This window comes from Malaya genurostris, chromosome 2, assembly GCF_030247185.1.
Source record: "Malaya genurostris strain Urasoe2022 chromosome 2, Malgen_1.1, whole genome shotgun sequence".
Taxonomy (NCBI): Eukaryota; Metazoa; Arthropoda; class Insecta; order Diptera; family Culicidae; genus Malaya; species Malaya genurostris.
The window spans coordinates 318,212,948-318,226,284 of NC_080571.1; the positions used below are offsets into that span (position 1 = coordinate 318,212,948).

The 13,337-nt window shown below is 35.6% G+C and overlaps 1 non-coding gene across 1 annotated transcript; it reads right to left on the minus strand.

The window, feature by feature from the left end:
- Window positions 1-10,508: 10,508 nt before the first annotated feature.
- Window positions 10,509-10,580, minus strand: Trnac-gca (transfer RNA cysteine (anticodon GCA)). Its single transcript has one exon. It is a non-coding gene; the product is annotated as a tRNA-Cys (tRNA).
- Window positions 10,581-13,337: the final 2,757 nt, after the last annotated feature.

The window sequence follows — 13,337 nt, forward strand, 5'->3', positions numbered from 1 at the left end:
GTTCGTTAACAATCTAATACTCATAGCAATTGAAAATTTTGGCGGTTGTTCTAAACAAATATTCAGGCCCATTAAAAATGTTCAATGAATTGTCTGTTAGTGCCGAATTTTATCAATAAATAGTTTGATCGATAAATGCGCTTGAATTTAAAATTTGATTCCAGTCAGTAACTTAGGGCATTTCCGGTGACACCCTGAACGAGTGAACACGTTGTATCGTGTAAGTGCGGTGAAAATTTAAGTATTTCGCTAGAAAGAACGGGTGGTAACTCCACGTTGTCACAAAGCGAGATAGTTCACTATAAACGAAAATTAACTGGCAATATAGCTGAGTCGCTGTGCCATCAATCGGTGTCATTTAAGAAGTGTCAAGAAAAATAAGCAATTTACGGTAACAAGAATTTAATGTTACGAAATAATACACCCAAAATCAGAGGTTGGGAGTTTTGTTACAGTAATCTTCATTCAATATCTAAAAAATAAACGAAGATGAATTTTTATGCTGCTTTAACTACCACTGTTGTTTGTTTTCACAACTGCTCAGATCATCTCTCTGGAAAGAGCCAACATGTCAACAGTAAAAAGACTAAACGTATTTTAAATTGTATTTACAGTATAGATAGTTACAATTTCATCGTGTTTTCGCTTATGTGGCTGCGCCACATCAGTTGTACAGGAGACATAATAACACACCAAAATAATAATATGATGTATTCGAAATTACCCTTCCGGCGAAACGGCTTTCGGTGAAATGACTTTCGGTGAAATGGCATTCGGCGAAACGACTACCTGGGCAGCCATGGGCACCAAAAGGCTGCCAGGACCGATTCAGTGAGCTAAGAGTTTTTATTTTTTCATCTTCGCTGAAAATGTCAGATTGCGGTTGATGAAAAATGGGTGAGTTAATTTAAATTATACATGCGATTGGATGAGGAATTTCTATTTCCATTCAGAATATTGCGATAGAATATGAAATTTTCATTCTTTAATTTATTTCATATTCACTTTTATAGAAATACATTAATTGCATGAAATACAGAATGGAAATTTCACAATCGATCGGAATAACCTAACTAACTTGATTCCAGTCAATAAAGCACTACTAGCGTCTTGTGCTACCCTGATGCTATGTACAGTACAGGTTCAAGTTTAAAAAATTACGCGTATTTGGAATTCGAAACTGTTCCGACTATACTTCGAGACCGGCCGCGCTGTAAACGGGGGATGTGATTCCCAAAACTTTGATCACCAGCAAAAATCCTCCGTCAAAAAAGAAGCACGTCCATCTTTACCGATCAAATCGAACGCTAACAAGGTGATATATTATCTTCTGTTTTGTGGGGGGCATTTATTTATTGAAATAGTTTTTTTTCAGAAGCCCGTTCGATAGTAAAGAAAACAAAAGCGACAGTACTCGATGTTTAAATTAACATGATTTGTCACTCAGGTGATTTACTTTCGTCTCTAGATTTGGATACTTGTTCGACGGTTCAACGCAACATACCTGTTCGCACAAGCTTAACGCAGGCACGTCCGACCACCCCAGAAATTGTTATGTCTAGTGTATCAAATGCTTTGCAGGACGCAAAAGATCTAAGTATAATCATGGTGTTTTCCCACACGAAAATGAATCTTCTAATACTTGGCAGATTGTATTCGGTAATGTCTACCAATCTTGTTGGGAAAGGTTACGCCGGGATTACGTGAATTGGCCCGGAAACATCGCAGGGCAGATCAGATTATCACTTCTAGGATCGAAGAACCAAGCCGAGGTGAGCACACTGATAATCCCGGCTGCCGACGAGCGGTTACTGTTGGAGGAATGTCAAACCTACTTCGAAGCGATTTCGCGCAACTCATTCTACCTGAGTGATTTAATTTAATACTAAAATTAAATTTAAAGAATAAAAATAATGTAAAGTAAATACATAAGTTTACGATGAGTAAAGATCCGAAATTGAATACAAAATGTAAATAAACAGGGAAGAAGGAGAAGAAGAATGAAACGGTTATCTTTACTCTGCCAGCAGTATGACAAACACCTGGCAACCATGTCTCCCTCAGATCCGATAAGACGAAATCCTGGTGGAAACGGTTGTATCGTTTGAGGTGTATATCTGGCAGCGTTGAGGCAGCCAGACACCAGGAAGGCGGCCAGCCATATTTTGCCCGCTGGCAGCCGTTAGCCAGCCGTCTGGATGCCAAGCCAATGCGGGCAGGAAACTAACTATCGAAATGTCAAATTTTTGCCAAAAGTTTAAATCATTTGCGAAATGGTTTACAGTCTCAGTAGGCAGTAATTTCTTTTACAAATTCTCAAACACTCGCATGTATAGATCGATTTCGGTAATTATTTATTCAGTTAATTATTTTAAAATTTAAAACTTACTATTGAAACACGAATTTTAATTGGTATAGTCTTATCTTATTAACATGTGATCAAGTAGAAATGCTTCACAAATTTTCATACGAAGATTGACGGATGATTCTTCAAATTATCAACAAATCATTTAGAAAAGCAATAATCAAAATTAGTTACGTAATAGAAACAAAGCGTTTATATGAACCAAGTCCGATTCTTTCCGTTTTAATAGTAGGTTATTCGCAAATGAAAACATATTTACCAACATTGGACTGCTTCAGTGGGTTGCTGATCACCCAAGGTAGCTAGCATTTTCACACCTTTGTGAAGCAAAAAGTTGACTATGTTTGCATCATTGAGACCCACTAACCTAGTGGCACTGTTCCGCAGACCCATTGGAGGAATGCTAAATCAACTGTAGTGTGTTGGTATGTGTTTGGGGACGAATTTAATGGTCAAATGGTTTACCAGTTACCATCCATAATGTTTCTTCCATCAGGAGAGGGGAACCGAAGCAACTCATAAATAAATAAAGCGAGAACAATTCGCTGACTCTCGGCACAAAATAATGCGATATCGATTTTTATGTGTGCCATAAGCTGTTGAACCGTAGAATTCTGACCGAACAGCAGTAAACCGGCCATTTGTAGACGTCAGCAGAAAAAGAAAATACTGAGCCGGTTACAAAACTGAAATTGATACCGAATAAACAACGAACGGGTGCAGTATTCGCAAGTAATTGAATTGGTCACGGACGATCGTGGCTGAGGTTCGTGGAATTGCAACCGGACTTTGTACCGCTGAAATGATTTCCTGGTGCTGTCATATGCACTTCGCAGGAGTTTCGCAATTGCTACCTCAGTGGGCCTCTTCGTTTTTAAGCTCTGCCTACTTAAAACCTACGATGACCACGCTGACTCGGGTATCTAGAGAATAAATGTTATCCTCGTTAACGAAATATTTGACTAACCGTACTGTAAATGTTTGCCCAAACTTTCACGCTTGTATACAAATAATTGTGCATGACTGCGGCCTATCTCAGGGATTTTCATTGATGTAAGGTTAGAGAAGCGGCTTCGGTTGGCATGAAGGTCGAGTGGAAAGTAAAGTGGAAAAATATTAGCCTACTCTGCTCGAATTATCATGTGGCTCTAATGAACAGTTGAGTTAAAAGTCAACTTCGAATTCTATTCTATTTATATCACTTTGGAAAAAAAGTTCTAGCGTTTAACGGATGTTTTTTTCTCATTTTTGAGCTATCGTTTAGAAAAACATTCAAATGTTTTGCATAAAACAAAGTATAATTTCAACATCATTTTGTAATTTTTCGTGAAAAAATATTGAGAAATAAGTCAGTGAAGAAGTAATTTCGAAGACGCGTTTTATAAATCATGAGTTACGGTGTCTGCTGTATCTATGCGCAAAATGATCAGATGTCAATGAATCAACGCAACATCGTTGTAGTAGATGACCTTAACGTTATTGCATGATTCTATTTTAATGTTTGGAATTTTTGGTGGTAGTTTAAAGTCAAAATAGTTATTTTCACGAAAAAATCCGTCATTTTGTGGCTGTAAAACCTCCCCGAAGTATCGAAAAACGAAAAAAAGTTAGGGTTTTTCTGTGTAGAAAGTGTGAGAAAAAATTGAAAAAGAAATTTGTGCTTTCGATAAAAACGCGTTTGAAGTTTTTTTGTCTATAAAAACGATGAAAACAATTCATTTTTCTAGGGGGCGCGAAGGATCTAACACTTTCCAAAAAACATATCCCTTTCTTTGAATTTTATTAAAAAACCTTTCAGGAGTGGTTTGTCAAGCTTTCGAATCAATCGAAGATGAACTCTTCGGCTTGAAAATTTTACAAACCATTCTTGAAACTTTTCACTATAATAAAAAACAAAAAAAAAATAAATGATTTTTCAAAAGTGTTAGACCCTACCCGCTTCTTTAGGTCCTCCGACGTAACCGATGACAAACGTAACCGAATTCCAATGTCGTTTTTTTCAAAAAAAATTTTTTTTTGAGATTACACAAGATCTGTATGTTTCATGCATTTCTAAGATATTTGGCATCGAATAAAAAATTTCATTAGCTTAGCGGTTTTCTAACGTGGATTTCTGAAGTTACGCGGTACGTATCCCCCGCGTTAAAAAAGACCTCCGTATAATTTTAGTTATTTTATATGCATAACGTGTTCAAATCGATTGAAATGATAAATTCTAAAGCGCTTCAATTCCGAAAGTAGCTTTAGGGAATTTATAGATGAATGAATTACTATCCCGTAACTGAATTTTTAGGAAACGTTGTAATCAGCAATTACAACATATTTTCATTGCAATTCGAAATTTAAAATGGCCGATATTATCTACTTTGGTTGTTTACACACAGCGATCAATTATCAATTTACAAGTTCTATTGGCAGGCCTTATAACTCAATGCTAGATACTCGATTTAGACACCCAGTTAGTCTAAGTTTATTGATTTACAAGTCTCATTAAAAAAGGCCTGTTATCCATGATTAAATTAACTATGAGATTGAAAGTTTTCATCAATGCTATTAATTTGTGAAATTGTTCAAACAATAAGGAGTGTATCGAAAATAAGTTATCCACAAATTTTTCATTCAAATTATGATAAAAAACGATATTTTATTCAAACTAAAAATTGATCCTTTATTGTACGAGGTTGAACTTGAGCATAAAGAAAACCGGATGAAATTTAAGTTATTCCTTCACGAGTTTTCGAACTTTTGATCGAATGCTCTTCATCAAGTTCCGGACAAGTGTTGCATCGCATTTTTGGACGCTTGAGCCCAAATTTTTTTGAGCTCCTGCATGTTCCCAGCTGCCTAACCAGTCTTCTTGAAGACCCTCTTCATGATTGCCCAGTAACGTTCGATGGGTCGAAGCTGAGGCCAATTTGGTGGATTGATATTTTTCTCAACGAAATGTATACCCTTTTCCGCAAGCCAATTGAGAGTGGTTTTGGCATAGTGAGCCAACGCTAAATCCAGCCAAAACAGTGGAGGTGTTCTATGCTTCTTATATAAAGGCAGCAATCTTTTACATAAGTCTCATCGTCCATCAAAACGCTTGCATCCGGACCCTGCAAAAGACGCGAATACAATTTCCGGGTCCATGTTGCTGCCTGCTTCTTCTGTTTTACACTTTGAATCGAGCACGCGAATCTATAAATAGAAGCGAAATTATAGCTAACGTTTCAGTCCTACGCGTAGCATGCTAGAGGTAGGTTGTTGCTAGACAGCAAGACAAAACTGCCATAAAACGATTTGAAGCTTCAATTGGTATGCTCTGATCTTGTGTCATGCAAGCTCGGATGAAATTCCATGTTATGTCGTTTTGCCTGAGCAATTGACAACTACCCCAGGGTAAATTTTGAGTGCGTACGATTAATTTTAATTTATATAAGATGTAATCGAGTTCATCTTATATAAATTAAAAATTAATCTTACGCAAGTTTATCGATTCAACCGAAATCGCAGAATGGTGGAGAAACTTAACACTATAAAAAAAACTGCTCGAAATCCGTATCGCAAGTTTGTACAAAGATATAATTGCATACTTTTGAGATATTGGTGTAATTTCATCGGCTATAAAACAAATACAAATCAATACAAACAATGTTCGGTGTTGGTTCCTAATCAAGATCAATCTTAGCAGACTCTTGTGCAAATGCGGATCCAAAAGTGTGACGATTGATTGATTGTAGATCATAAGAAATTTTAATTGCCTTGTTCCATATCAATGGCTCGAACAACCCCATGGGGCTGATCCTTGTAGTTTTTCAAAGAGTTATTGTCGGAAATGATAAATCTGATAAAGTGTTATAGTAGTGATTTTCACAAAGTCAAATTTTTCAACAAAAATACTGACAAAATTGCTGTCTCCGAATACGATTTTATGCGAAATTCGTCTATTCGAATCCTACACTGAAAAAAACACGGTTTTCAAAATTGTAGGTCAATTTACAATAAAAACACCACTTTCAAATTCAACGAAACTGGCCCACGGTCGGTTATTATGTTCCCTTACAACCGTTCATGCATTGTAAGGTGGGCAGTTTTAGGAAAAAGTGTTTTTAACTAAAACGTTTTTATTGCCCATCACTGATATTTTTTGCAAATATCGAGCAACCAGTATTCTGTGAAAAATGATAATGACTTTTAGTTTGTTTTAGTTTTCGTTAAAACGATAGTGTTTATTGATTTTAAATTTATAATTTTAATGCGATATGGAAGTTTTTCAGTATTTTTATAGACAAATTTGACTGATTTTGTGATGATCACTAGTGTAATATTTTTATATAGACAGTGTAGTCTAAACCAATTTTGAAAAACCAAAGTATGCAATGTGACATTTTAGAACAAAGTCAACATGCCCAGAAAGTTTTATCCAAATCTGAGAAAATTTTGCTAGCTGCGAATAAGATTTAGTGCGAAATTCGTCACATTTAAGTCAATTATAAGATGAATTCTTTTCAACAAACGATTTTACCCAATTTCATTCATACCCAGTAATATTCGAACCGGAAACTGAAGGTCAGTGTAACCAAAGTCGATTGACAATCAACCCCGGTGTCTATAAGACCCTCGATTTTAGCCTGAGTTTGTGAAAATCGGCCAACATTCCTCAGAAATCGAAATGAATTTTTGATCACTATTCCTGGTAAAGCTTGCTTCAGATAGAATTGGAACAAAGACAATTGCCTGTATTTCAGTTATTTATTATTGAATTCAAGATCTTTTTTTATACAAATGTAACGTTTTCTTCATACTTTAAAAAAAATACGGACAAAATTATAATTGCCTGTATTTCAGTTATTTATTATTGAATTCAAGATCTTTTTTTATACAAATGTAACGTTTTCTTCATACTTTAAAAAAAAATACGGACAAAATTATTCTTCACGGTTCGAAGGAATTCTCAAATTTTTCCTGTAACACGGCTCATTAGGTGACGCACACCTTCTTCGTCCATCGTTTTAGCTATCTTATTCCACCAGGTCATCTGATTGATGTCTTTGACAACCTTTCTCTTTGCCTTGAGTCTCCTCTTCATGATTGCCCAGTATTTCTCAATAGGGCGGAACTGGGGGCAGTTGGGTGGGTTAAGGTTTTTTGGAACAAACTGGAGCCCTTTCTCTGCATACCATTCTTGAACGACTTTGCTATAATGACAGCTTGCCAAATCTGGACAAAACAGTACGGGATGGTCGTGGGATCGAATGAACGGCAAAATTCGTTTTTGGAGACACTCTTTTTGGTACAGCTGCCACAGCTGCAATTGCCCTGAAAAATCATGAATTTTCTTGCAAATTTGTCGGCAAAAACAAATTTAAATTTTGCTGGAACATCCTCCCGAGCCGTTGCCAAGTAAAATTTTTGACCTGGGATTTGCCCGAAGTCAGCCTTGACATAGGTTTCATCGTCCATCAGAAGACACCTGTCGAATTTGGTTAGCACCTGGTCATATAGTTTCCGAGCACGAATTTTGACCACACTATTCTGTTTTATGGTCCGATTTGGCTGTTTGCTAGCTCGATACGACTTGATTCCATCCCAGAGTCGAGTTCTCTTCACGGTACTATGGGCAGCACCGAATTTTCTGGCTGAATCACGGTCCGAAAGATTAGGATTCCTCTTAATCGTCTTCAAAATCCTACTATGCAGTGTTCGGTCGACAGTTCCACTCCGACGATTGGCTTGAGGCTTCCGAATCGCCGTCAATGTTTCCTTATACCTTTTAATAACGCGCCATACGGTATTTCTGGGCAATTTCAGCTGTTTAGCTAGCCTTGATGCAGACCACAATGGATTTTAAAAATAACTGTGCACAATTTTTTTCCTTCTTCCGGCTTCCATGTTGATTGTTTACAAAGTACAGTCGATTTGCAGAATGTTAAAAATCATACGTGAAGCTGACAAAATTCCCGACACGTGGGCACTAAGAACTTCCAAATCCGTCCACCAGGAGCGCCACAATATGAGCAAAAGTTTGTTCCAATTCTAAATGAAGCAAGCTTTACTTCTGAAATCGGAAACTGGGTATGACTAAAGTTAGATTATTTGGTCATTTTCTAACAAGATCTGTAAACTAGAGATATTTATTTCCATAAAAACTGCTACTGTCTACGTAGACATCTATGAAAAACAGCCTTGAAATCGATTTTTTTCACTAATCACCTTGTAATTCCGGGACCGGTAGACAGATCAAAATTTGTATCACATTTGCCAATTTCGACGATCTGAATCGTTAAGTATATGAACTACAAAAAATTGACCTGTTCAAATTCATCAGGCATTTTCTCGTCTGGGAGGCTATTTTTAGCACATTTAAAACCATTAACTGACAAATTTTTGATGAAGAATAACTTCAGAAGCACATACTATCTTTCTTGGCCTTAGATTTGCACAAATACAACAATATTGTTCATGTACCTTAAGAGGTCATTTCTCCGAAAACACGGTGAAGCTTTGTATAATCGAGAAATAGTTCGCCCTTTCGAAGACAAAGCATAGTTGAAACTGTCAAAACAAGTTTGACTTTCAATTGGTTAAAATCTAATGATCAAGGTCAAAGAAAAGTAAAGAGAAGAAGGCTGACATATTTTCCCTGAAAGTTTTGAGAGAACCAGATTTAGTCAGAACTTTTGATGAGCTTTTTTTGTGTATCTCATTACTTTCGAGCACAGTTTTTTGTTGAAAATCACAAGACCGAAAATTGATAGGGGCTGGGGTCCACTAGGAGATTGATAGTACCTATTAGCTCTATCCGGACAGTACCAGCCTAGATGCCGTGTGGAATCCGGCGGAAAAAAATGAACCAAGAATAGATCCACTGGGTTCCTGCTTCCATGTCGTAAAAGGCGACAATTGCAGGAGTTTCTTTTTCCTTTCAGTTATCAGATATTTTCAACATTTCACTTCTGATTACTCTGTTTTACTAAATTATCTCTTCATTCAACCTATCAATTTCCATCTAGCTTCGAAGAAAAGTTTTATTTGGAATGTTTTCTTCTTCCATGTTATTGATTGTCTTTCAGGATTATAAATTGAAAGTTAAAAATCAACTATTGCGCAAATTCGTTGATATTACAAAGTTAATAACAGAGATAACATATATCGGTATATTGAATACATAGTAAAAAACACTTGATATTAATATTTCAAGCAATGAATTAATATTTTTCTCGGTAGCCGGCTGCCCAGATCAACCAATATAACCAATTAATAATTTTAATAAATAATTTAAATAATTTTGTCTAAATCCTATTCACTTTTTCAATTTGTATCACGTAATTTAATTTATAAAAATAGGGAAGTTTTTATTCTTTACGCGATAGTATTGCAAATTTTTCTTTAGTTTCCTCGAATAAGAGCTATGAATCAAGACTTCCCGGGACTTCAATATAGGATATTTGAAACGTTCACTCGGGAAGTTAGTGAGTTTAGTGATGCATCCGAGCATCTTGAAACCGGAACATACTGAGTCGCGCGCGAATACTACCAGTACTGAAATTTTTACTAACAAATATCCTTCTCCCGTGACACTTGTGGAGTGCGCAGTAGTATATACGGCCTCTAGTAACAACAAGTGTTGGACTAACAACCTTTCCCATTCCTTAGACGATCTACGTTCGGGCCTGGCCGGCGCCGGTACTGATCAATGAATTCTGGGATTACCAGAAAATGTACATTGAAGGATGATTTACCAGTCCCAGGTCGGATCATCTAGAAACTCCCTGTACAATTTCAGCTAATCCCGATCAGTAACGGAGTAGCAACCAGGGGTGGTCGCTCAAGCTCAAGCTCAAGCTCAAAATCACAAGACCGAAAATTGCATTCAACCGTAGTTTAACAATTTTCGGTTCAAAACATCCCATTGACATTTGTTTTGGTATAAATGTTTGAATTACTGAATAATTCCGTTTCAGTTTAGGATAAAAAAGTAGATATGAGAAAATCTCTAATTGGCAATTTAGCACAGATTTTTACAAAGATTAAAAACGGTATAAAAAACTAATGCTTCTCTTCGGTGATAAACACAAAAAGAAGGAATATTTGTTCTAGAAGTTTTCAATATCACTTGTCGATCATTGGATCACATCAGATCAAAAAGTATACCGCCAGGGGGCACCCGGGTTTGAACCGGGGACCTCTCGATCTGCAGTCGAATGCTCTACCACTGAGCTATACCCCCACCACTGACAATTAGTGCTAACGCAGTGTAGCGATAATGTAACAGAAAACCCTGAACGTGATCTCAATTCACTCACGCCAGTGATTCTGTTATCACCACGTGACGCTTGTCGCCTAGAACCACTACAATGTTGTTAATTAGAAAATAGTAGAAATGTTGATTTGCCAAACGATTGGACGCCCGTTAGAAAACTTATCTCTACTCAATACCAGTTTCAATGATAGAGATAGAATTCCAACCATGGCGCCGAACTGGTTCTCAATAATGAATGATGTGCGATTTCTTGCAATGTGAAAAGTTGTCTAGGTCATAAATCAAACTTTGTAATTAGTCGTCCTCTGCATGATTCGCAAAAATTGCACATCGTTGTCGGTAGGCTTCAGCATGCTGAGCGATGCGTGGTTCAACTAAAATGTGAAACAAACACTTTTTTAAGTACCTGCCAGCGCACTTGAATAAGGTTTCGTTCGTCGACAATTTTTTGTGTGCCTTGAGCGTTTTTTTTCTTTGGCTGCAGGTCGGTGTACCTTGCAAGTATGGTTGAGGAAACCTTCACTGTTAATCTATAAGGTATCTGTACCCATAGTCAACTCAGTTTCACCATGTATCTAATATATTGTTAGTTGAAGTGAGATCTTCTGGTTTTATTCAATGCATTGTCTTCAAGGAATGCAAAGAAATTGATTCATTCCTTACACATTTTTTACAACGCTATTTAAAACAGAAGAATTGCACATTTTTGCCTTTCTCATATAGAAAGGTTATGCAATCACTTGAAAAACCGACTAGTAAAATTTGGCCAGGAGGGCCAAGTGTCATATACCATTCGACTCAGTTCATCGCACTGAGCAATGTCTGTGTATGTATGTATGTATGTGCGTGTGCATGTGTCAAATAATCTCACTAGGTTTTCTCGGAGATGGCTAAACCGATTTTGACAAACTTAGATTCAAATGAAAGGTCTTACAGTCCCATACGAAATTCCTGAATTTCATCCGGATTAGACTTCCGGTTCCGTAGTTATAGGGTAAAGTGTGTTCAATATTGTACCCCGTCACTTAAACCGGCGAAACAAATAAAGTAAAAAAAATTCTAAACTGGACTTAAAACCTTAAAAACTTTACAATATTAGGGTCAAATGAAAGGTCTTATGGTCCTACCAAAAAATTACTGCATATTTTCGAATACAACAAAAATCTTAATCGTCATTTAGAGTACGATAGCAAAATCGTATAAAATCTTCCAAATTTGAATTAAAACTAGTTTAATTTGTACGTCATAGTTGGTGGCCGTACGAAGCGACTTCGATTATACCGGTTCTCAGGTTCCGGTGCTGGAAGTACATATAATAGTAAACCCACTTCGTTTTCTAATGGATATATGCCTTTCTCATATATATATATATATATATATATATATATATATATATATATATATATATATATATATATATATATATATATATATATATATATATATATATATATATATATATATATATATATATATATATATATATATATATATATATATATATATATATATATATATATATATATATATATATATATATATATATATATATATATTCTTCTTCTAACTCTTCTAGTTTTTACTCAAATTTTATAATCAAGGGTTTTATACGACTTTGACATCGTACCCTAAACAACAGTAATTTTTAGAAGGACCATAAGACCTTAAGACCATAAGATTGGGAATATCGGTTCTGGAATCTCTAAGAAAAGTGAGTAAGATCCATTTTTGAGCATGTGACTATTATCTCCCGTCGTTAATCGAAAACCGGGAACCAGGATATCCGGAATCGGTTTGTTAGGCTGTCTAGTGATGGTGGCTACCGATTGTAGTAGTTCTGAGGCCAATTTAGAATCTTTTTTTTGTTTCGCCGCTTTAACTGACTTTAACTTTAAAATTTTCAACACGCTTTAGCCTTTAATTCCGGAACCGGAAGTCGGATCCCGATGAAATATAGTAATGGCATATAAGACCAATAGACCTTTCATTTAAATCAAAGTTTGCGCGAATCGGTCAAACCATCGCAAACTTTAAAAATGTTGCTTTATATATATATATATATATATATATATATATATATATATATATATATATATATATATATATATATATATATATATATATATATATATATATATATATATATATTTATATATATATATATATATATATATATATATATATATGTGTGTATATAGAAAATTGAAAAAAAGCATCCATTATAACTATGTTTTTACCGAAGTTATCTGAGCAGTTGTGTAGCTTCAACTTTAAGCTACAATTTCTAATTTGTGACTTGGAAAAACAAGCATTAGTTTTTATACCAATTCACCATGAAATGACCAACCCAAAATCCAATATTTAGGAGCCACAGGACTAAACCGGACTAAAAAGTTACACATAAATGAAGTATGAATTAATACGGTAGGACACAAAAATTTGAGATAATTTAATGAGCGAAAAAAAATGAAATCGGGCTCGAACGGATTGCCTGTTGGTTTCAACTCTGCGTGAGACATAATAATGCTCGCTAAGAATATAGGTATTGTCTTCACACCCTGCAGTACCAAATTATTGATGTTGAAACTGAATTTGGAGTCTTTGTTGAAGACTATTTGATTGTTTCGCTGCATATAATGGAAGTTTTGATTTGATTTATAGTAAATCTAGTTTTAATAAGTGATAGGAATTAGAATTGAATTATAGATATCAATATTTAGGAAT